This window comes from Ursus americanus, chromosome 23 (assembly GCF_024610735.1).
Source record: "Ursus americanus isolate L20-20 chromosome 23, mUrsAme1.1.p, whole genome shotgun sequence".
In the NCBI taxonomy this organism is placed as follows: domain Eukaryota; kingdom Metazoa; phylum Chordata; class Mammalia; order Carnivora; family Ursidae; genus Ursus; species Ursus americanus.
The window spans coordinates 23,248,562-23,274,683 of record NC_142149.1 but is presented as its reverse complement, the minus strand read 5'-3'; the positions used below and the strand labels follow the sequence as shown (position 1 = coordinate 23,274,683).

At 46.3% G+C, this 26,122-nt stretch overlaps 1 pseudogene; it reads right to left on the bottom strand.

Moving 5' to 3' along the window:
* Nucleotides 1-928: 928 nt before the first annotated feature.
* Nucleotides 929-1,542, bottom strand: LOC123802886 (phosphatidylinositol N-acetylglucosaminyltransferase subunit P-like; annotated as a pseudogene).
* Nucleotides 1,543-26,122: the final 24,580 nt, after the last annotated feature.

Below are 26,122 nucleotides of genomic sequence, written 5' to 3'. Positions count from 1 at the left end.
AGTTCCAGACCGTTTCCATCTTTCAGAGGCTCATGTCTAACAGGAGAAACCAGACACTTCGACCCACCAGCACACAAATTCAACGTGACGTGCAAATAAGGGCCCAGCGGGGAGGGCCAGGCTGGCTCAGTCACACAGAGGGGAGACAGGACTCACACAGGGTGGTTTTGATGGCGGGAGTCAGGAATTCTAGAATGTCGACCTTGGCAGGGACTTGAGGGTCTGGTCTAACCCTCTTATTTGCCAGATGGAGAAATTGTGGGAAATGACTTGTCTAAAGTCTGCATCAAAGATGAGATTCAAATATAGATTTTCTGGCCCTCGTCCAATGCTCTTTCGTTTGCATTTGATCTTTAAATGTCTGGTTTTTCCTAACATTCTAAGGCTCTATGTATCCCTACCCCTAGGGCTCCCGAACTAGCTCCTTCTCTTGTACACCCTTCTTGTTCTGGGTTCCCGTCCATTCCTCGCCTTCACTGGGTCACCGCTCGCTTGCTTGCTTTTGTTGATGGTAATGCAGTATTTTGCTTATTCCGTCCACTAATAACGAATATTTGAGAACATTTATAGTAATGGAACTTTTTTTTTTTTAAGATTTTATTTATTTATTTGACAGAGATAGAGACAGCCAGCGAGAGAGGGAACACAAGCAGGGGGAGTGGGAGAGGAAGAAGCAGGCTCATAGCGGAAGAGCCTGATGTGGGGCTCGATCCCATAACGCCGGGATCATGCCCTGAGCCGAAGGCAGACGCTCAACCGCCGTGCCACCCAGGCGCCCCTATAGTAATGGAACTTAATCTAAGAAGTTCAACTGGCTTTTTCTTACATATCAGTATCGGGTATCAGTAAGAGAGATCGGCAAAACAATTACGGTCGAAATTATTCAGTCAAAAACATAATAAATGCTTGGGATTAGTCTACGTACAATTTAGTTTTTGGCATAAAGTTCTTTGGCTGCAAGAAGGAATGTTTGGTTTGCTGCACTGATAGGAATAGCTCTTAATGCTGGGATGGCCTCTTCTTGATATTTCTTCTGCTGTAGATTTTTTTTTTTAAGATTTTATTTATTTATGGGACAGAGAGACAGCCAGCGAGAGAGGGAACACAAGCAGGGGGAGTGGGAGAGGAAGAAGCAGGCTCATACCAGAAGAGCCTGATGTGGGGCTCGATCCCAGAACGCTAGGAGCACGCCCTGAGCCGAAGGCAGCCGCCTAACGACTGCGCCACCCAGGCATCCCTCTGCTGTAGAGTTTTAGCACAGTTATCTGTGATTGTATGACTGGTGCTGAGCGGAGAGGTACTCCTCACGTTTATTCCAAATAGGAGTACGTAACTGATTACTATGGTAATGAGGACGCAGACAGGCAGGGCAACTGCCCACGATTATGGATTATTATTATAGGTTAAGCCTAAGGAATTTAGCCAAGATTCAGGAATAAAGGCCCACACAAGATATAGTATGAAGCCAACCTGGGAGCTTAAAAAAAGAACAAAGCCATAAATCGTTCTTTCTGGCAATGGCAAAGGTGAATTTTCCAACATTTTCCCCTGTGGCTTTAGACGATCTTGATCCTTGAAGCTCCCACTCAGGCCCCTCTCGACAGCTCTGCTGCCTTAGCAGACTGCTGTCTTTTGTAACGCCGGCCTGTATAAACTCAGCTCTGTCACAAGCTGCTGCTTCTTTTTCTTCTTCTTCTTTTTTTTTAGAGATTTTATTTATTTATTTATTTGACAGAGAGAGGGGCAGCAAGAGAGGGAACACAAGCAAGGGGAGTGGGAGAGGGAGAAGCAGGCTTCCCGCCGAGCAGGGAGCCCGATGTGGGGCTCGATCCCAGGACCCTAGGATCATGACCTGAGCCGAAGGCAGATGCTTAATGGCTGAGCCACCCAGGCGCCCCTGTCACAAGCTCCTGTAAGGCTCACGGGTTGTAAATGCAGCGCTCCAAGTTCCGTGGATGGGAGAGTCCGGTGCAGAGGCACTGACCTTCCAGAAGATGCAGGGAGACAGGACGGTAGTTAGTTCTTCCTGAGGTTCTGGACCAGCTCTCTACTGTACACTGTCAGCCCTTCAACCTGACACGTGGTCCCATACTCCAGAGCTTTTACCTGCTCCTACCACCTGGGCACCTTCTTTCCACCTCCCACGCTTCCCTATTCAAGGACCAGAGCCTTCCCCCCCACCCCAATCTCTACCCCAACATGGGGCTAGAACTCACGATTCTGAGATCAAGACTCAATGCTCCACTGACTGAGCAAGCCAGGCGCCCCCAGGACCTGAACATTTATTTATTTATTTATCTATCTATTATTATTTTTTTTAATTTATCTTTTTGAAAGAGAGAGACAGTGTGTGAGCAGGGTGGGGAGGGCAGAGGGCCAGGGAGAGAGAAAATCTTAAGCAGGTTCCACAGTCAGCGTGGAGCCCGATGAGGGGCTTGATCTCACAACCCTGAGATCATGACCTGAGCTGAAATCAAGAGTGCAACACTTAACCGGCTGAGCCACCCTGATGCCCCAACCGAACTTTTAAAAGTGTTTGTGATTGAGCACTTGGGCATTTAAATGAATCCTTCTCATTCCACACTCGTGATGGACTCTGCTTCCTTTTCTCAAACCCTGAATGCACTCCTGATGTCATTCCAAATTCTAAAACATGCTGAGGATTTGTGGATATCTGCACTAGCTGGGGGGAAATGGGAGGTATTAGAAACTGAGACATAGATCTGAATCAAGCCACCTGGCAAGCCTCTTCTGCCACTCTGCTGTGTGGTCTTAGGCAAAGCCTTTAACGTCTCTGTGCCTTTGTGTCTTATTTATCAGGTGAGGATAATACTGCTTGACTTATCATCTATCGAGATACGTTAAAGACCAAATAGGGCAGCAGATTTGAACTTATTCTTAATTTAAAAGAACATTGAAAAAAAGAATATTGCACCTAAATAGCATCACTATTAGGATTTTTCCCCAAATCTCATATATATATATATATATATATATATATATAATTAGATATATATACATACATATATATCTAATATATATAAATATATATTTTAAAAATTACCCGTCTCCACCAGCATTCTCTGAGGCACTATTGGGAAGTGGACGTAAGACTTGGGGGACAGAAGACAAGGAGATGCCCCGCCCTGGGAGCTCCCCATGGAACCCTGCTGAGTCAGTGGAGAGTGACTGCATAAGGGCCTTCACGACGAAGGAAGGTGGTTATTTGGGGCTGTTCCCCATCTCTGCATGTGACATCAAGACAGCTGGAACAGCCCATGTGTACACACGCACAGGCATGTCTACTCTTTGTGCCAAGGGCCTATTTGCATGTTATCGCGTGTCTCGTTCGCGTGGTGCGGTCCCAAAGCCCTTCATGCGCACAGTCAGGAAACCAGTGTATACGCCAGGGCTCCCCTTCTGCCACATTGTTGGGGCTTCCTAGGAACAGCACAGCTAGATGGCTCAAGGACCCTAACAATGGGAAGATCTTGGAGCTGGAAGCCCGGACACCGACTATTCTCTCCTTTGCTGTTCTACTGTGTATGGAACCACAGGCAAGGTCAGAGCCCTGCCTTAGTTTCCCCTTGTGTAGAATTACCAGAATGAAACTTACCTGAAACCCTCCACCCATCTCTAAGTCGACTGGGGATGAAAATCATTTCAACAATGTCTCTTGCAATTTCGGGGAGGGAAGAAGCTGTGTTGACCCGCAGTAATTTTATTATTCCTTTTCCAGAAGAAAGGGGTGTGGAGAGCTTCTAGCTCAGCACCTGCGTGGTGGCTGGAGCCTGCCAGGCCTCCATCTGCCCATGTCAGAGACCAGGGGAGGCATGGTGGTGTCAGAGGCAGACGTAACAGAGAGGGAACTATGCTTCACCAGCTTGTCAACATGTCATTAGGGTGTTCCTGTGGGAACCAAGAGCAGAGACAGGAGGCAGGAGACGTGGGAGGGAGGGAGGAGGGAGGAGGGAGGAAGGGAGAGAAATGGAAGAGATGAAGGGGTCCATGCCAGTAGGGCATTCATCCCTGTCATGAAGAGAGCTCTATCAAACCAAGGCCAGGCCTATAAATCAGGCCATAATTAGTTGCAAAGAGAAAGCTTTAACATCCTCATCAAATTGGTTAATACATCTTGCCGCTCAGGACAGGCTGGCCCTGCCTTGGAAAAACTGCAGGCTTGCCCGGCTGGGTGGGAATGGAGGGGAGAAGGGCTAGTTCGAGCTGGGGCAGCATGGACACAGCTCCGAGCCAGGGGAGCCCTGCCCCTCTGTGTACTTGCGTGAAGAAGGCTCTGACAGGTGGCAGGTGAGGCCGGTTCTCAGTCCAAGTCGTCATCATGGGCTTGGAGAATGAAATGAATGTGCTGGTTTGGTCAGGAATGAGTCCTGACACCTCTGACACATCTTTTTTTTTTCTAGGTCTCAGCTTCACCGTCTGTAAAAGGGACATTGCAGACCAGAGGAATTTTGATTACTTCCAGTTCAGACACCATAAATATCTAGGAGTCCAAAGGACAAGGACATTTGGGGGTCATGGCCAGGGAAGACCTAATTACAGGTTCAATTCCTAAGATAGCCAAAGGGAGGTGAGGAGTTTGGGATAAGCTTAAATAATTTGGTCTGTCTTAGACTTGAGATTACCAGGTATTGCCTGTTGTCTTTCCCGAGGCCTAAGCAAACAGCAAATACCCTTCATCTTTTAAAGCACACAGAGAGAAGATATGGATCCACTTAGATTCACATCCTGGCTCAACCGCTTATTAGCCTGCGGCTTTGGGGAAAGTTCCCTAACCTCTTCAGCTTTTTCCTCTATAAGATAGGGATAACAATGTCTAGATTTTGCAACTGGGGCACCTGGGTGGCTCAGTGGGTTGAGCGTCTGCCTTTGGCTCAGGTCATGATCTCAGGTCCTGGGATCGAGCCCTGCGTTGGGCTCCCAGCTCAGCAGAAAGCCTGCTTCTCCCTCTCCCACTGCCTGCCCCCCACCTCTGCTTGTGCTCTCTCTCTCTGTCAAATAAATAAACAAAATCTTAGGAAAAAAAAAAAGAAATATGTTCTTCTCAAGCCCCCAGGGGTCGTGCTCCATTGCTTGAAGAGACCCTGGGCCTTTATGTCTTCTAGAAATTGCATTTTTTAATTTTCTGCTTTAACAAAAACTCTGACCTAATTGTTTATAGTAACCGAAGATCCTCTATTTGGTGGTTGGGTCACATGCAGGCTTACGTAGGGACACTGTCTAAAAATCTATTCTTTCTTCTGAAACAGTTGAACTGTGGAAAGTATGGCCGCTCATATGTATATATTTCTTTCCCAGCCTCCCTTGAGGTCAGGATGGCTATATGCCGAAGTTCTTGGTAACGGAATGAAAGCAGAAGTGATGAGCTGGAATCTTCTTCTTTTTTTTTTTTTTTTTTAAAGATTTTATTTATTTATGTGACAGAGAGACAGCCAGCGAGAGAGGGAACACAAGCAGGGGGAGTGGGAGAGGACGAAGCAGGCTCCCAGCGGAGGAGCCCGATGTGGGACTCGATCCCGGAACGCCAGGATCACGCCCTGAGCCGAAGGCAGACGCTTTAACGACTGCGCTACCCAGGCGCCCCCTTCTTCTTTTTTTTTTTTAAAGATTTTATTTATTTATTTGACAGAGAGAGAGACAGCCAGCGAGAGAGGGAACACAAGCAGGGGGAGTGGGAGAGGAAGAAGCAGGCTCCCAGTGGAGGAGCCCGATGTGGGGATCGATCCCAGGACTCTGGGATCACGCCCTGAGCCGAAGGCAGACGCTTAACGACTGAGCCACCCAGGCGCCCCCGAGCTGGAATCTTCAGAAATGGGTGTGCATCTTCCACACTTTTTATCCTTCCTGAGACTCAGAACATGAGTGTGCCCTCAACCCAGCTGGGATCAGGCAGACAAAGGCCACCATAGGGGATGGTGGAAAAGCGAGACAGGAGGAACGTGGATCCCCGAATGACAACAAGGAGAATTCCTTGCCAATCTGGAGCTCAGACTGTTCTGTGAGAAAAAATAATAATCTTCTATCTTGTTGAGAAATTGCATTTTGGGTTCTTTATTATAAAAGTTTAATATTTCATCTTGAGGAATTCCTTCTTCGCATTGCATGTCTCCCAGGAGTCCAGGTGTTTACTTACCCATCCCACTCTCTTTGTACCAAATGTGGAAGACACTCTCTATTTTAAAAGACACAGGAGGAGATTCCACTGCTCCTGGTGTGTTTGAAGGCTGGGTCTGCAACTCATTCAGAGTCATCTTCTGACCATAATTTTATTAAGAAGCTCTCCATCCATTTATACTCAAAACTACCCCCTAAAAAATTATCAGCTCCATTTTCTTGTACTCTCCTGCCATAATGAAGTCTACTCCATTCCTGGAAAGCAGCTGCAATTCGAAGGCCAGTGGGAGGGAAGATGAAGCAGAAAATAAGACAACTGTAGACTGGGGATTGCTGGAAGGATCCACAGGGATCTGAACTCTGACCCTGGACCGTGTGAAGGGACAGGAGGGTTCAGGAACCTGGAGAAATAAACCAGAGGTGCCCAAATGACACGTCAAGAGTCTCCGGCAGAGGAAGTGGAGTTTTCAAGATCTGCACACTGCTTTCTTGGGCTTCTAATCCCCAAGAAAACTTGACCCTCACTGGCTGACCCATTGGCTTCCCCCTAGTTCGTCATCATCAGTCAAGAGTTTTTCAAGGCCTATGACATTTAGAAAGCCTTCCTCCTGACACTCACCCCTCCCCTTTTGGAATGTGGTCCTGGTCAGACTCAGAATTGTTCTTGAAAAATGTTTAACTGTGCAGATGGTTTGGAATGTGAGGACTGAATGCCCCCTTTCAAAAGCCAAGAGGTACGGGAGTGTCACAGACATGGGATCTCGGGGAAGAGGAGACCACGGAGGAAGGGCACGGTGCCAAAGAGCCACAGGTGGCAGCCAGAGTGGGGAGGAGGGCCGGCCTCACTTGGTCACACCGTGGGCCCGAATCACCGGGCAGGGCCGGAAGGGAAGTGCCAGTTGCAAATGCTCCCACCTCATCTCACAGCTCACCAAATATTACAGCCTAGCACATAAAAACCAGAGTGCTGAGCTGCCAGGAGTGTTAAACTCAAGGAGCTGTGACCAGAAGCAGGCAGGCTGTGGGGACAGGAGCGGGGAGGTGGCTACGGCAAGCCAGGGGCTCCCATTAGGCCCCATGGCCCTCAGGCAGCGACTGAAACCAAGCAGGAAACAGCCCTTGCCCTGAAACCCACTTCTGCCTCCTGCCTCTCCATGGCGAGGGCATTTAGGGAAGTCCTGAGCCTCCCTAGCAGGAGCCGGGCAGCTTCTAAGCAGAAAATAAATGCTTTCAAGCCACATAAATCAATGAAAATTAGCAGGAGTGGAGGTAAAAATCCATCCTCCACCACTTGAATGTTCGAGTCATGGTTCTCCGTGATTTAGAGCTGCGTGATTAGAGCGATCCAATCTCATTTTTTTGGGGTTTTTTTTTTCCCACCCTCTTTAGCCTCCCTTCCCTTTCCAGAGAAAGCCCCTCTCCTGTGAGGCAGGACCCCACTGGCCGCTCCTCTGGCTAGAAGCAGGCGTGTGCACCTGTCAGCCCCGCACCTTGATGGATCTCCGTGTTATCTTGGTTTGTCTCCTCCCTGCCCGCCCCTTAATGAACAGTCCGCCCCAGGCCAGGGATGAGTTGTGGGTGGGGAGCCCGCATTCTGAAGAATGTGGTAGCAGAGGAGAGGTGTGGCTGCTGGCCCCAAGAGAAATGTGGAGGAGGGGGGTGCTGCGGTCATCAGAACTCCGAACTCTGACCTCTGAACTTGGGAGAAGGTGGATCACGGCATGAAGGTTTCCCAGCCCCGAGCCCCGGCCAGACGAAGAGCATAATCCAGCAGTGGATGGAAGTGTGAGCTGGGGACCAGAGAGGTTAGGTGCCCGGATTCGCCTCAGAAAACAGGGATTCCGAGGGACGACGTGGTATGGGAGGTGAAGGAGGAATTCCGAGTCAGAGAGACACGGGTACAAACCCCATCTCCATCACTCGCCACCTAGATGACCTGGCACAAGTTTCTTAACCTCTTTGAGCCTTAGTTTCCACACCTTTAAAATGAAGATAACGTTCTTATCTCACGGAGTGTAGTGAAGACTATGTGAAATAATCGATGTCGCGTTCCTAGCCCCTGGTGCCCAGAATACGGCACTTTCTCTTAACTTGCTCCCTTCCTGCCCCTCCACGCTTCTTGCCCACGGCTCTGCAGCAGCGAGGAAAGAAATCGGAGCCTCAGCCTGCGGCTCCTAACTCCTCGTCCAGGACCTGGTATCCATCCCGCTCAGGAATCTACCCGCTCCGGGCTCTCGGTCTGGACAGCTAACTGGATGGCAGAGAGAGCGGTCCTCCAGGAGACAGCCTAGAACACGCCCGCTCTGAGGAAGGAAGAATCACAGCCAGCTGGTGCTGTGCGATACACATTGCCAAGTTCAAGGCGTGACTCAGCCACTTACAAGTCGTGACCCTGGACAACTCCTTGGGCCTCAGTTTCCCCAGTGTAAAGGGGCTGTGATTGTACTCCTTGCCACGGGGGTGGGAAATAGTGGATGGGAAAACCCTACGCAAATAACTCTCTATGTAGAACGGGGTGGTCATCATTTTATTCCCCGGATTTCTCTTCGGAAGGGAACTCTGCTCGGAAGAATCCCTTGATATGTGTTTATCATATGGCGGACGTTACCAAAGCTTTAGAGAAGGGAGAGTGTTGCTCTGCAGGGGACAGAGAACGGACAGGAAAGGGGGCAGTGAGGCTCCAATGGGATAGAGAGAGGCCAGGCATCCTGAGGGGGCACGTGAAATGCCACCCTGGTTGGATTGACCTGCAGGTGTTTAGGAGCAACGACGCCCGCTGTGCCCATTACAGGGGCTTGTGTCATGTGATACAGGCTCTTCCTCTTGTGCCCCCCGCCAAATCTTCGGGTTTCTCCAGCAAACTCACCATGTTTGCGGCACTGATCGCACACGCCTGGTTGCTGATACACATTCTTTCATTTATTCCTCCATATCCTTCCACAGATGAAGAGCTGAGGCTCAGAAAACTCAGACAACTTGCTCAAGGTCACAGGAATGGTAGCCGCTAGAGGAGGGATGCCAATGGGCATCTAGCTCTGGGTCCTGGGCCCTTTGACCCTCTGGAGCTCAGTTTTCTGGGGTTAAAAAGGTCACTTACTCCCTGAGTCCCAGTTTTTCTATCTTTAAGAAGAAATGTCTCTGTTGCTTCTCTCCTTTGGTCAAATACTTGATGGATGGAAGAGGTAACAGATGTGAAGTGCTTTGAGAGCTTTTAAACAAACAACCCCGTTGTGAAAGTAAGCTATTACTAATACTCCATCTCACATGCTAAAAGGTCTGCTTAATTCTTCCTGCCCTAAGGAGCCAAAGAGCATATTTCCTCTCTCTGTTTAGTTTATCCTTTCTAGTCAAGGGCCAAGTCTGGTCCACGTTTCTTTCTCTCATCAGAAAGCAGACATATGGATCTCCCCTAAAGCGACCTAAGTCCAAATACCATGACCATCTCGAAGGATTCCCTTCCTCCTATTCATCTCTCCAGCCCCCTCCAAAGATAGGGACTAACCTCATAGTGTTTTAACAAACAGGTCTCCAGAAAAGAAGTCCTATCTTGATTTGTATGTAACATTTGCCAAAATCTTTGGTGTAAATACTCCCACCATGCCTAATTTCAAACTATCATTATGACATCACTCAGTGCAGAATCGTGAAGAGATGGACGGTCGCACACCCTTATAGTTTTCCCACCATACGGGTACAACGGGTATAAATAACCGCAAAAGATTAGAGTAAAATCTAGTGAAGGGATGCCTGGCAGGCTCAGTCAGGTAGAGAAAGATCAAGTGACTCTTGATCTTGGGGTTGTGAATTGGAGCCCCACGTTAGGTGTAGAGATTCCTTAAAAATAAAGTCTTTCTAAAAAAAATCTAGTGAAATAAATACAAAGAATGTGTTTTATTTATTATTTTAGTTTTTTGATTTATTTTTTATTTTTAAAAATGATTTTATTTATTTGAGAGAGTGAGAGTTTGCGAACGCGCAGGCGAGCAGGGGTGGGGTGGGGGTAGGAGCAGAGGGAGAGGGAGAGGGAGAGAATCTCCAGCAGTCTCTGCACTGAGTATGGAGCCTGACTCGGGGCTCAATCTCACGACCCTGAGATCATGACCCAAGCCATAACCAAGAGTCTGACGCTGGATGCTTAACTGACCGAACCACCCAGGTGCCCCAATTTTTGTTTTTTCTTAAATAACTGTTTGACAAAACTCTTGAAAATTTAAAAATCAGCACTCGCAAGCCAGAATGAGGCAGCTCCAGACCACCCCTGTGTGACCCACACGTGCACACGAAGACAGTCTGTAGCACAGAAGCCGAGGCATGTTGGAGGACGTGCCACGTGACCCTGTGATCTATTTTTCTATTTCAGAAACAAGAACTTCAAAGGAAATAGGATGTCGGGTGGCCAATGGCTATTGCAATCTCATAAATGGGAAGTCCTCATCTAGTCCTTTTCCCTCACCGTGAGCAAGAAGAACGTCTGAATCTGTTCTCCCGGGATCCTGTACTGATCAGGGTCCTGTCGGGGAAGAGATGACCCACTTGAACAGGGTTTGTTTGAGCAGAGTTTAATACAGACATATTGACAAAGCTATGGGCAGGGTTCAGAGAAATTCACAAGGCATGATGAGTGGGGAGCAATTGGCACTCCAGGCCCGAAGGGTTGAAGATGGAACATTCCCCAGAATCTGGAAAGAACTGTAGCAGACGGTCACCCACCAGAGCCATGTCCTTAGGTTAAGGATCATGGGCATTGTCGACCCGCGGCCCAGTGGGCAGGGATCTGGGGGAATAAAGACCCTGACCTCAGGCTCATATCTCTATCTTCGGTCTCCCAGTGACCTGCTGCATGATACAAATGCGTTATCTTGTTCTCCTTTAAAAACTTCAGGTAAAGTCACTGTTTCTTGAGCATGGGCCATTGACTGAGCCCAACCGGAAGTCAGAGGACAAGGGAGCCTGTTGACGCAGCTCATAAAGATCATCTCCCAGCACCAGAACCCAGTGTAGGGAAGGAGAAGGGGAGAGAGTGGATGCAGAAGGCCAGAGAGATCACTCAGCCCAGGTCCTCAGTGGCTCATGGGAAGAAGCCATTCCCAGAGTAGCGTGTTAGGCTAATGCTGCTGACACTGTAACAAGCATACTAACCATCTAGGGATTATGATGCAATTTCTGATGCATCTGGCAGGCTCAGTCAGGTATTGAGTCCTAGGATGCTGACGGCCTATGGACCACCCTTTGGTTAAGAGGGTCTTAACCCACTTCACCTCAGGCCCTATTGGACTTGTCTAGCTAAGGGAAAAGCAGAGTAAAACTCCCTTCCCACTTCCTACTCCCCCTTCGTTTCCTTCTCCCCAAATACCTTTCCGGTGCACCCCAGCTATCCGGTAGCAACCCAGAATTTGAGTCTCTCTCCTCCTCCTGTCCCAAGGCCACACTAGAAAGATGTGGGTTTGCAGACCCCCAGAACTTGAAGGCAGATCTCTCCACTGGAATAAATCTTTACGGAATATTCCTAAGTCCTACAACCTTCTCTGTCTCCTTTTCTTCTCCTTGTTTTTACCCCTACAGCTGCAGGCTTAGCCCCTGGATGCTTGATCCAGTTGCCTGGTATTAGAAAGGCTGGCCCTAGGGGCAGCTCCATTAATTCCAGACAAAAAGCAGGTGTGTGCACTAGTGGGTGTATATATACGTATATGTATGATGTAAGTGCATTGGCGTAGGCAAAGAATGTAAAGTTGGAAATTGGATCGAGATGGCTTAACACAATTCCTTCTCCTTGGAACTTAAATAATCTTCTCAAAAAGGGACAATGGCAACAAAGGTAGTTAGACCTAGTGATTTTCAAGGCGTGCCCCTCTCCTGTATGCATTCACTACTATTCCCACATAGGATAATTTCCATGCAGAGGTCTAAGAAAAAGGCCTAGTCAAGTGAGGATTTTCCAGAAATGGCATATTAGTAAGATTAGCCACAGATATCCAGATTCAACTAGTAAAAGGCTCCCCCAGGGACATGTGTCCAGAAGCCCGGGGATAGTCCTGCTTGCTCCTTTTCCCAAAAGAAAGCAGGAGAGGATGAGTCCCCAGACTCCCGGCTAGTCGGCGTACCGGTTCATAGCACTCGCTATATCATTTATTTGGCCCTTGTCATAAAACACCCGACACCAAACAGCAATTTACGGTTTACAAGGAACTCTTCAAATACACCACCTCCTTAAATTTTTACAATACACCTAAGAGATAAGGCAAGGCAGGTTTATCACCATTTTACAAACCAGAAGTTGAGGTTCCAAGAAGCTAAATAATTGACCTAAGGCCACCAGACTCTTGGGTAGCAGAGCCAGGAGGGGAATTCAGTTTTTCTGACTCCTTCCTAATACAGCAGCCTTTCTGTTCGCCGCCTTCCTCACAAACACTTTTTTGCCTAGTAGCTAATCGTTCGGCATTTTCTGACTCTGTTCCCTTACTTTCAAGGGAACTTATATGTCAGTGCTCTGACAGCATGGACTCTGTCTCTCTTCCTTACTGATTTTTCTCCAACACCTACAACAATGCCTTATACATAGTATGTGCTTAATAAAATTACGTCGAATAAGTGCATAAATGAAACAGATTAAAAGCTACCCCAAGGTGGGGCTCTAACTTTGACTTCTTGGAATCCCTCACCATATTTCACACAGCGGGAGAGTAAATACTATTGATAAGAAAAATGACCTAATAACCAGTGGGTGTGACTGACTCGAAGGAAGTCATCTGCCCTGGAAGGTAATATATTTTGAGGAAGAGAGTTCCCGCCATGGCTTCTAGAATTCTAAACACCAACTCTCTCTTCTCAGTTTTTCTCATTACCTTCAACTTTGCCCCTCTCTCACCCTCAGGGTTAAGACATCTGCCCTTGGACCAAACCGTCCAGAAGCTCAGGCCTACAGCTTTTTGATTTAGGAAAGAGGCACCATGGCGTCTTGTAACAATGGTCTGCATATCCACGTGCTCCCACTGCCACCAGAAATAATAACATGGTTTGTTTCTCTTGGCAGCCTCCACCTAACAGTTCCCCATGTGTGTGTTGCTTTCTTCAATTTTCCCCTCTACAAAATCTGGTCATGTTTAATAACAATAAATCAGAGGAGAGATTGCAGCCCGGAAGAGAAGTCTGGGGCGGCCGGGGTTTCCACATCTGGGGCCCATTCGGGTTGAAGCGATGACAATTCCTAATAAATGTTAATGGAGAGCCTCCTCAGATTCATACACTCCAGCCGTAATTTAGCCTGTCTCCATGTCAGATGACCTTTTGAACACCCAGAATACACCCATCATAGCACCAGCTACAGCCCTGGATTGCTTCCTGCATATGAAGTGGGAAAGAAGAAAAAAATAAAACAACCCCAACAACAAGGCTCCTTGTTATTGATTACATTTCTCCATTTTCCCTTCCCTGGACTTCTCTTCAAGGCTCACAAAGCCTTAGGGCCTCCAGCCACCCAGGTGGCTAGAGGCCAGGGAGTCAGGTTGAAGGATGTTCCCTTCTGCTCCTAAAGGAGGCTCTCTGAAGTCTGACTGCGGACACGGTCCCCACAAGAGACAGGGCTGGACACCAACGTTCTTCCCCTTCCTTTTTTTTGTTTTTTGTTTTTGTTGTTGTTATTGTTATCGTTGTTGTTTTGCTTCTGAGAGACCCTTTGCTGATCCCACTTGTTCTATCCCTTTCCTCACCAAGTCTTCCCCCTTTAGCCCCCTCTAATTAGGCAGTCTGTAGGCTGGCTTCGGTCTTTGGCTTCTCTCTTCTTATAGCTGTCACCTCCGTGGGTCTACGTCCATGTGTTCTTCCAGTTCGGAACTCTCTCCCTCAAGATGCAGTCCTGAGACTGCAGGCCAGCTGTCCTGGGGGCAAGGTGTTTTCACCTGATACCCAGGCCAATGTTGAAAATTCTATCTGTCCAAGTTTACTTGCCATCTCACCAAAATATTTGGCTTTTTCGCCAAATTTCCATATCTCTATTAAGAACACAGCTATTCCTTCAGCCATACGGGTATCCGATCATGGCGCTACCTTAGACACTCCCTCTCTGCTGCCTTCTTTTCCCATCAGGGGATAGGGTTACTGGGGCCTCCATCCCAACCTCACACCTATTAACTTCCACTTCCATCTCATGTTTCAGGCCTTTATCCCCTCACTTATCCTACCTGGTGTCTCTCAGCTAAACGACCCCTGAACACGGCAGTCAGGGACATCCTCCCAAGGTGCTATCTTAATCATGTTCTCCTCAGTTCAAAATTCCTCAGAGGCTCCCACTGACTTATCATTATTGTTATTCAAATGATTGTTTTTCTTCATTAGGTACCCCTTGAACTGTCTAAGATCACATAATGTCAGAGCCCGATTTTTTTTTTTTTTAAGTAGGCTCCACACCCAACTTGGAACCCAACTTGGGACCTGATCTCATGATCCCGAGATCAAGACCTGAGCTGAAATCAAGAGTCAGACCCTTAACCGACTGAGCCACCCAGACACCCCAGAGCCAGACTTTCACACTGTAAATCCCAGGCTTTTTTCACTGTTTCCTGCTTACTAGTTTCAACAATATGCTTTATTAGAGTTCCTTTATTTATTCAACAAATATTTTTGAGCCACCTCTACATGCCAGAGTTTGCTGGGTACCGGAGGATAAAGTGGTAAACAGGATAAGCAGTGTCCCATATGGAAACACTTTCTCGTGGGGAGAAAAACCAAAAAGAAAACAGGTAGATAAATAAAATAATTGTAAACTCTGATAAGTGCCAAGAAAGAGCCAAGAGAGAATAAGGGAGTTCTATATACTTTAAACACGTCTCCGGGCGCCTGGGTGGCTCAGTCGTTAAGCATCTGCCTTCAGCCCAGGGCCTGATTCCGGAGTCCTGGGATCAAGTCCCACATCGGGCTCCTCTGCTGGGAGCCTATTTCTTCCTCTCCCACTCCCCCTGCCTGTGTTCCCTCTCTCGCTGGCTGTCTCTCTCTCTGTCAAATAAATAAATAAAATCTTAAAAAAAATAAAAATAAACACGCCTCCAAATTCGCATCTCTCCCAATGATTGCTACCTCTCCAGTTCCTGAAGGATAGGACCACTTTTGGGGGACCCTCCGTTTAACAGCTCCAATAAGGACAAGCATAAATGACACTTTGTAAAACAATTCCTTGAGTGTGTCTCCAATTTCTTAGCTCATATAGTTATTAAACAAAACAAGCTACATTTCTTGGACATGTAGAATAAAGGATGTGATCTAACGACCCCCTTGTTTGGCCTGAAGACAGAATGGATGTTTACCTTAATGTGTGAGGGATTCAAGTTAGACACTGTGAAAGACTGCCTGGAAAACTTTCAGTGGAACAGGTGCCTGGGGGAGTATATCAGTCAACTTTAGTAAGATAGTGTTGCATGAGAAATGGCCTAAAATCTCGTAGGTTCATAGGTTTGTGGGTTGGCTGCGGCGGCTCTGCTCTAGGTTGTGGAGCTTGTTCAGGTTCCCTCTGTGTACTTTCTCATTCTGGGACCCAGGCCGAAGCCACCGCGGCGTGCTCTTCTCATGGCCAAGGGTAGAAATGGAAGAGGCCAAGCCAAACCAAGCAAGTAGAGTGAAAACCTCTGCTTACACCCCATTGGCTAAAGCAAGTCACATGACTAAGCCCATCCTCAGGGGTGTGGCTCGGTTTTCTCCCCACCTGGAGGGACAGAGAGGACACTTGATATTTGCTGAATCATAATACCCTCTACTGCAGGGAAGTTATGGAGTTTTCCTTCACAAGTCGTTTTTACGAATAGAAGAGACTGTCGTTTATCTGGGTGCCTCTTGGTACCATATTGTCTGAAGTGTAGCAAAGGAGGACCAGAAGACATGATTTCTTAAAGACGTCTATTTTGGTACAAGGGCAATGTAATTCGTGTTTGATATCTGCTTGCCACTGAAGTCCCTTTTCCTCTTCCAGCAGAGCTGTGCCATGGGGGTGATTTGCAGCCCAAGTCTATCAGAGTCTCTATGTGATTGTATACAAGTGACAGTCACACAGCAAACATAAATACAGAAGAGGTTCTGATACCATCGGGGAACAGTATTCCTGCCGTCCGGCCAGCTCTGTCTGCCGCTACAGTGCCGTTAACTCTGGAAGGAAATTGGAGAGCTAACTGATGGTCGGAGGGGAGCCGGGAGACTTCCATTTGTAACTGAAAAGGCAGGGCTCAGCCAGAGGGGAAGCAGGAAGGGATTTTACTTACCATGGCTAGATAAATTCAGCTCATGAACATTTATACCATGTATGAAGTTGCTTAATGGTGCAGCTTTTCAACTTATTCAAATGTAAAGACACAGGCATAATGGTGAACCCACATGCTCAGGAGTCTTTGATGCCAAATGTCCACACTCTGTATCCATTTCAATCGTGATAATGACCTTTCTCTCTCTTTTCACCCCAGGGTGATTTTCCTCCTTCTTTTCCACTCTCCATATCTGCTATTGGGAATTTTTTAGGTAGTCCTGGAAGAATAGCCCCCAGACCGGGGCGCTGGCTGGCTCAGTCAGTGGAGTGTGTGACTCTTGACCTCAGGGTTGTGAGTTTGAGCCCCATGTTGGGTGTAGAGCTTAATTAAATAACTAAAATTTTAAAAATATAAAAATATTTTTATATATTTTTTAAATCTGGTGGCTTTTACCTGAAGTCCCACCATTAGTGGGACTTCATATAATAAATATATATATAATAAATATATAAATATGTTATATATATAAAATATAAATATAAAAAAATTATATATTATATGTAATATATATTATATACAGTATAATATTATATATATATATACACACACACACACACACATATATGTAAAGAATAGTCCCCAAACCAACAGCAGTCCACACCCCCTGAGAACTTGTTAGAAACAATTTGTTTCCCCTCCCAAGACTTGCTGGATCAGAATCTCTGGCAATGAGTGGAGAGGGGTTGTCCCAGGAAATTGGGTTTTAATAAGCTCTTTAGATGACACCTTAAGTATATACACACTGAAGTTTGGGGACCAAGGTAGTTCTGACTCAGTACATCTGGGTCGGAACCCACAACCTGCATTCTAACAATATTCAAACGGCACTGCTGCTGCTGTCTGTGGACCACACTTTGGGTAGCACTGATTTAGAATTCAACCACATACACATGAAATGATAGCCAACAGTGAAAACCTTACTGGTCCTGGGTGGATAGGATGAAAGTTTTAGTGAAAGAAATGAGTCACTAATGGTGGGACTTCAGGTAAAAGCCCCCAGATTTAAAAAACCCCCAAAGCAGGTTTGGGTCAGAGGGTAGACTTGGAGTCTCTGAAGCCACGTTGTGTGATTAGCTTTCTTTGACCTATAGAGCCTGGCTATGGATGATTAAAGAATGAAGGTTGTATGGGGGGAAAGCACAGGACTGGGAGTTGGGAGACCTGGGTTCTACTTCTTGCCTTATCACTAAGAATGTAGCCGTGGTCGGAACCCTTCTAAATCGAAGAAGATGAGAGCGACACAATCTCTACCATCCCTACTCTCCCCCCACCATCATTTTTTATTACACAAGATTATGATGACCTTGGCCACGATTTTCTCTCCAGCTGAAGGCAGTCTCAAAAATAGGGAACCCCGAGGTGCAGAATTGAGGGTCCACTCACGTAAGTACTCGGCCCTGAGTTACACTGAGAATCATGAGCGGAGTCAGGACTGACGCTAACCGTTCCCCCACGTCCTCCTTCGTATAATGCTTGTGGAGCTTCCAGGCTCTGAGCGGCGCTCTCGGGGCTGGGATCCCAGCCTCCCACTTGTGAACGGTGTGACTTTGGGCAAGTTACTGTCTTGGAGCTGTGGTTTTCTATTCTGTGGCATGGGGATGACAATAATACCTACCTCATAGGGTTGTTGTGATGTTTAAAGGAAATAATACATATCAAGGGCTTTGGACAGGGTCTGCCAGGAGAAAAGCATTTGATAAATGTCAGGGGCTACAACGAGGAGAAGGAGGAGGGGCGGTGCGTCGATTCCGGACCCCGGAGGTCGAATTCTCGAGATCGGGTTGCAGGTGTTCCTCTCTCCTGTAGGTGGCGCCTCCCCTCATGGAGCGCCCTACCTGCGTCCTGGAGCGCTTGAGGAAGTTGAAAGAAGTTTCTTTACATTTCTGCTGTGTAGGATTACACGTGTAGGCTCTTCTGCAGTCCCCTAAAAGCCTATGCCCAGGACAGCCAGGTTTGGGGATCCCGACTTCCCTCCTGGAATGGCTCTGCCTCACCCCACCCCCATCAGAGGCCACACGCTCTGGCCTGCGGCCTCCCCTGTAGGCCTTGGCCTGGGAGGATTTAACGGCCGGCACCTGAGCTAGGGAGTTCAGTGGGAGTTTCTTTCCTGCTCGGTTAAAATGACAAATTGGTACATGAGCGCTTAATGAAAGATGCTGGAAACGTCCGTGAAGATCAGAAAAATCGCCTCTCTGAGCTGACAGCCAGGCCATCTGCATTCCCGCATTCCTATTAATTCCTTAACAATAAACGACAGGAGCGCCTAGAGGGTTAACAGCTTAATTTAATCTCTGAGATTCCTTCCCGGAGCATTGAGAATTAGGCGCTTACAAAACGTTATCTGCACACCTGATTTTTTCCGCACTTGATGTGTCTTCTGGACCGGTCCCACCCATTCCTGACACTCGGGCACAAAGGCTCTGCCCCTCCCGCCATCGATAGAATGCTCTCCACTGGGCACTCCTGGCTCCTTGAACCACACGACTGGGCTCCAAGTGTCCCAAGATTTGCCTTCATAGCAGTCACCTCAAAAGCTGGTTTACACGATTACCTCAGGGCCTTTTAGGGACAGGAAAGTGCCCAGATAGAGCTAGAAAGGTGTTCCTCCTGTTTTGAGTAAATTTCCTTCCTGGTGGGAAGCAATGCCAAAATAGGAAGAGGTGTGGGGTAGCAGCAACTGACTGGGACAGCTATCAGGTCTGGCCCCGAGAGCCTCTGGCAGATCGTGAGCCCTTTATTAAAGAAACCAATCCTCTCGTTTTACAGAGAAGGAAACTGAGACCTGGAAATATTTAATCTTTTGTTCAAGGTCATACATCCAGGTAATGTCAAAACCTCAAAATAGGATTCAAGCAAGGCTCCTTATTCAAGGACAAGTATTCGTTCCTACAGCGTTGGCAAATAGATTGCATCTTATGGAGTAACTCCCATCATTGGTTGAGTGGGGCTGCCCGGGACCCGGGGGCTTCTCAGGCTGTGTCTAAGCTTAGGAAGTAGGGCCTCAGTGACAGTTTGGAAACGTCTTCTAGGGACAGAGACGGGCGAAGGTGGCAGCCAGGTAATTGCCCTCCCTGCACTTTTCAGGTTGTTTCCCCGGGTTTAAGGCATTTAAAGGCTTCCATTAAAATGGAAATGTTATCTGGGAGGAGTAATGCATTAAGCCATTATCTGTCATTAACACCTTGGCTAGAATTCAGTTAAGATTAGTTTGCTGCTCAGCAGATCCCTGGGAGAAGGAGAGTTTTGACCAGGATCGGGCCCCAGGAAAGGATGAAGGGCCTCACCCTGGTGGGTGCAATATTTCGGGGCTAAGTGCAGACGGGAGTTAGAAGACACTGGATATCTAGTAGGAGGGACACTGAAGGGCCGATGTAAGGGGAAGAGGCAATCCTGAAGACACTTTTGCATGATTCTCTTTTGGCTTATCTTTGCCTAATATGGTTTCTACCAGTCACAAAGCTTGAGCCTCAGTTTCCCCAACTGTTAAAGAATTGGACTACATCAGAGGTTCGCAGGTCTCTACATATTAGAATTACCTGGGGGGCTTTTTTCTTTTTAAATACCAAATATTTGGGCCTTACACCAGGCCAATTAAATCAGAATGCCTAAGAGGGAGACCTGCTTCCCCTTTGCCCCAATACCTCTCTTAGAATATCCTTCTGTCAGTCGTTCTACCATTCTGTCCTCGCCCACACACTAACGCATTTTATGTACTTACAGTTCTGGTTTCTGTATCATTTTCTATTTTGAATGTATCAAAATGCTTTCAGAAGCAGGTAACAAGAATACTTCACACGAAGCCTCTATAGCAGTGTTCACTGCCTCACAAGATAAGAAGCGTAGAGGTCCTATTTTGGTTCCTCAGCTGAAAAATATTACAACGCACTAGGCTTCTTTCATCTTTTTGTTCCTTTACCCTCAGTGTTGGCTCTTGGTCTTGCTGTTGTACAGTCGCCATAGCTGAAGAAATCGTGCCCTCACACAACTATGTTCATAGACATCTAGGAAAGGGCAGGAACCTCACGCATACTCATCCTTTCAACGAGGAGAAAAATGCCCCCAGACATCTCCCAGTGTAGTCTTCCTCTTACCTCTCATTGGCCAGAACTGGGTCATAGGGCCATCTTTAGCTTCACGGGAGCCTGGGAAAGCAAGAATCTGGTATTTCAGCCTCTATCAGGAGGTGCAGTTCGGCCAGAAAGAAAGAATGGTGAGAATTAGGTAAGCTTTACTTACAGAATCTGTCCAATGGCAATAAGTATATTTGATAAGACATAGGATACAATGAAGTATCTATAACGACAGTTAAGGACTTAAATGTAGCTGCTGCTTTATATAATACTTCCTTAAGCAGCTAAAGCCATTTGATTCGTATCTCCGGGGCTAGCTCCTGAGACCACATCCTCTTACCTAGGCAGGAAGTTGAAAAGAAGATCGAGGCCATTTAGATGTGTTTTGTTAACTTGCAGCATGACTTTAAATGTCTTCCTGAAGAGCAGATTCCTGTCTCTGGGATCTGATTCCCCTACCCCATCTCGCTAACTGACCTCACGCATTTAGACGTTCATTACACTCTTGGACAAGGGAGACCACCCACATTCTGGCATCTGCCCCTTCAACTCCAGATCCCAGACCACTGGTGTTTGTCCTTGACATCTGCAGAGATCTCTAGTGGTCCCATATTTCCAACAGACAAACCCAGCTCTGCTGCTAGGACTGTGTGTGTGTGGGAAGCATGTGCACACACTGAATAAAGCTGAATATCTATGAAACAAACTAAACGTGTAAGTATTGCAAGGATGCCACACAAAGAGACCATCGGTGGTTCATCAGATCAGGGCTGGCTCCTGGCAAAATTCGACATTTTGAAAATGGTCTTTGGTGAGTGGGGTAATACTCTTAACGTATGAAGAGTTCTTAAAAATCTATAAGAAAAGAAAGGACAAATACCCCCCCAAAGGAAATAGGTAAGGAGTGGAACTAGTCATTTACAAAAGAAGTAATGAAAGGCCAATAGACACATTTTTAAAAGTTCATCTTTACCAATAATCAAATAAATATGAATAAAAACAAGATACCAATTCTGTCAACTTGACAAAGCTTAGGAAGGTTTGAAAACATACCATACTTAATGTGCTGGATAAGACCCGTTAGCAGTCGGTACCCCTTCCCACTGGTCTGGCGTGCTATTCTTGGGCTGCAGAGGCAGGAAAGCTAAAGATTATATTTTCCACCCAGGATTTCTGGATGGGAATTAGGTTTCACTGATTAGAAGTACTTTCCTGAGATTTGGATGATGCTGTCTTCTGCTGTCCAGAAGCCTTAGCCATATTTCGTTTGGGTTAGATCCTTTAGATTACTGAGCCCTGTGGCAAATAATAGGCTTAAGTGAAAAAGCAAGTTTACCATATATTATTAGCTCAAGGAAATAAAGTATTTAGTTCCAATTCTGGCTCTGGCTTCATGGCCTCGAAAAGCTCACCTGTTTCTCTAGGTCAGTTTGCTCCTGACCTGGGATTTGTTGGATGGCTCCTGCCCCCTTGATAGCCTAGCCTCATGCCAATCAGACACTGCGCTGGCTCCTTTCCCCCTGGGAGAGTCTGGCAGGCAGGTGACCCTAACCTAGCTTGAAGGTCAGTGGAAGAACCCCCAAATCCTGGGGCAGATCCAAGTTCATCTCTTTGGTCAGGGCAGAGACCACACACACACACACACTCTCAGCGTTAGTATCTATGTGCTTTGCCATTTTAGTTCTATGACTCAGGTGGAGGGAGTGAAATGGTTTTAGGAGTCCTTACACAGGTGTTCTTAAAACCCTCCTGCCAACTCTTTCCCACCCCTCCCCTGCCCTGAATGCTGGCACAGTGCGTTCACCATTAGAAATGGCTCCATTAGGTCAAGGAGTTGTTTCCAGTTAAAGTGAAAATACATTACCAAAAGAAGTAATACATTAATATATTAACCCCAGCTAACCTCATTAGCACTCACTACACAGGGGGTTAGCTAACTAGCTATCAGTCTGGAGGGCAGAGGGAAGAGAAAGGGAGGGCTGACGGAGTTGGACCGGAAGAAAGGGATCTCAAGGAGGAAGGAGTAGGTGAGGTGCTACAGTGGACACACTAGGAAATTGGGGGCAGAAGGAATGTACTTCATTCATTCATTCTTTCTTCTTTTTTTTTTTTTTTAAAGATTTTATTTATTTATGTGACAGAGAGACAGCCAGCGAGAGAGGGAACACAGTAGGCGAGTGAGAGAGGAAGAAGCAGGCTCCCAGCGGAGGAGCCCGATGTGGGTCTCGATCCCGGAACGCCGGGATCACGCCCTGAGGCGAAAGCAGACGCTTTAACGACTGCGCTACCCAGGCGCCTCTTTCTTTCTTTCTTTCTTCTTTCTTTCTTTCTTTCTTTCTTTCTTTCTTTCTTTCTTTCTTTCTTTCTTTCTTTCTTTCTTTCTTTCTTTCTTTCAACATTTATTAAACTTTCATTATATGCTGGGCACAATGTTGGGTGTTATGGATACAGAGACGAATAAATATATTAGTCTCGTTCCTAAAGCAGGTATAATCTCTCTGTGGAGAAATGTAAAATGAGCAAGAAAGTTTTATCTTCCCCTCTCCCTCTCTCTCTGTCTCATATATATATATATATCGGTGTGTGCACAAAAAAAGGGACAATCAATTCTTCTTGGAGGCATCAGAACAAATTTCATGAAGTGTCTGCCTTCGGCTCAGGTTATGATCCAGGGGTCCTGGGGTCAAGCTCCACAATGGGCTCCCTGCTCAGTGGGGAGTCTGCTTCTCCTTCCGCCCCTCCCCCCACTCCTGCTCTCACACACGCGCTCTCTCTCTCTCTTTCAAATAAATAAATAAAATCTTTAAAAAAGGAAAAGAACAAATTGCATGGAGATGGTATTGCTTTCCTGCCTGGTGTGAAGAGGAGCTGCTAAGGGAGGGAGAACAGGCCGTAGTTACTCATAATTTTTATCTAGGGCCAGTCTTGATAACAGAAGTGGAAAATGATTGGATAATAAGGCAAAATAAATTTACAGACGAGTTGGAGGCAGAGTCCCACTGGACTGCCTCAGCAGTCAGAAGGCAAACTGCCTGCCCAGCGTCTACAGAACACCAAGAGTAACCTGGAGTAGAGCTTATGGTGGCTGAGAACATGGGCTTTGCTGTCAGTCTCCCTGGGTTTGAACTCCAGCTCTGTGACCTTGGGCGATGTATTTACCAACTCCGGTTCCAGTTTTCTTGTTTGTAAAATAGAGAGAGAATAATACCTATTTCATGAGGTTGGGAGGATTAAATGAAATAATGCATGGAAAGCTCTTAGTAGTTGTAGCAATTACCATGTATTTTCTGAGATGTGTTCTATGAAACAGAAATTACCTAATTCAGTGGTAGAGCTCCAGTTCCATGTCTTTTGTCTCCCTGATGAAACCAACAGCTTTTCCATGGTGTCCCAGGGATCTTGTGAATCTTTTTTATAACCTCTTTGCCTGCCTCATGTTCCCATGCAATTCTTTTATAATTACAACTGTGTCTCATGTTCAGAAAATTCAGGACAGGAAAAGCTGAGTGTGTTAAACAGATACACCTAGGGTTAGTTATTCATATTACAAAATAATTATTTGTTTTACAAGGGAATTAACCTTTATGAAATTAATTTCCTATGTACACGCAAAGCTGAATGCAGAATATAAAAACCTATTTACTTTAAAAAAAAAGATTTTATTTATTTATTTCAGAGAGAGAGTGCGCACCCGTGCACGCGCACATGCACAGGCAGGAACGGGGGTGGGGGGTGAGTTGGGCAGAGGGGGAGGAACAAGCAGGATCCCTGCTCAGTGGGGAGCCGAGGCTGGGCTTGATCCCAGACCCTGAGATCATGACCTGAGCCAAAGTCAGACGCCTAGGTGACTGAGCCATGTAGGCGCCCCCCCTTTTTCCTTAAAGATTTATTTATTTATTTATTTGAGAGAGAGAAAGAGGGGGAGGGGCAGAGGAAGAGAATCTTCTAGCAGACTGCCCACAGAGTGTGGAGCCCAATGCGGGGCTTGATCCTGTTACCCGTGAGATCATGAGATGAACCGAAACCAAGAGTCCTAGGCTTAACCGACTAAGCCCCCCAGGTGCCCCAAACCTACTTTCAATACATCTGAGAATCATAGAATTGTGAAACCTTAAACATGGAACTGGTCTAGAAATCATCCAGGCCACTGGTTTTTACAATTTTTTTTCAGCAGCCCTATTTCATTAGGAGTCTTTCTTACATTTCTTAGATGCATGACACAGAGGAAGAAAGATCTACATCGATTGAACCAGGGATGGGGAGCAGACAGCGCTCACTCCCTGACCCTGTTACCCTGTCCCTGAAGCAGCTTTGGGACCCTCTGGGGAACCCAAGGGTGTCTAGGAAGATATATTTGAGTTCTAGCCGTCTGCCTCAATGATCCTACTTTGTACATTCCTTTTGTAAAATGTGGTACTCCTGTATTTCTATTAATTCAGTTGTCTTATTTTCTTCTTAAATTACAGGTTTTTGAGGGCAGGACACTTTTGTGTCTAAATTTTAAAAAATTCTTGTATACTGCTCTGACTGTAAGTTGAGTATTTAAGGCCTGGTTAAAGTCTTCCTGTTAGTGCCAGAAATGACCAGACTATTATTATATATAAGCATCCTTTATTGAATCTTTGAAAAGTGATTTCATAGAGTCACCGAATTTTCAGCTTGAACGGACCTTAGAGGACATGTACTTGAACACTCTCATTTTCAGGATGTGGAAACGGGGGCCCAGATAAGTGATTTGGTTGATGTCATGTTGTAAGTGAATAGAGGAGCCGGGACAGGAGTGCTGGGTGCCTGAATCTTGAGTTAGGGCTGTTTCCACTTTTAACCAGAGGCTGCTCTTACACTACTAGAATATTATAGATCTGCATTCCTGAAAACACAGGTAAGCTGCCTACAAATCTTTCTTTTCTCAATAGTTAACCCAGAGAACTGTCTTTATAACCCGTGGCCTATGTTTTAGTATGTAAATTTTTAAATCCTAAAAGTAAAAAAAAAAAAAAGGACGACATGAAAAGATGTTCATGATATAGTAAATGAAAATGCAACTATTACATGTAGGATGATCCCATTTTGTTTAAAGCTGAGCTTATTTCTGTAAGGTTTAGCTGGACCCATTCTTCTCTGATCATTCCACTCAAGTATCTAATGATGTGATAACCACACCTGTTAATTTATGCAAGCTGACATTGATGCATGACTCTAACAACTGTGAGAGTTTTTTCTTTCCTTGATCCTATTATTTTTACTACTGCACAGTGGTGGTCAAGTGTGGACCACCATACATGCATCATAATTTATTTACCCAATCTTCTATTGACAACATTCAGTTTATCTCCGGTTTTTCGACAAGCTGCAGTGAAATCCCTCATACACACATCCTCTGCACAGCAGAGCTTTTTTTGTGGGATAAATTCCTGGAAGTGAAATTGCTGGGTCAAGTGTTGAGATACTGGATGGCTTTATCCTCATTCTTCTTCTTTTGTTGCTGAGGCTAAAATGAATAAACCCCAGCTTCTGTACATAACTTTGTAATTTACTGAGGCTTTCACGTACACGAAGTTCTTTGCCCATTTTAACAACTGTGGGGGGTTACAGACGGGGAAAAACATGAGATGTTGGTAAGTTAAGTCATTCGCT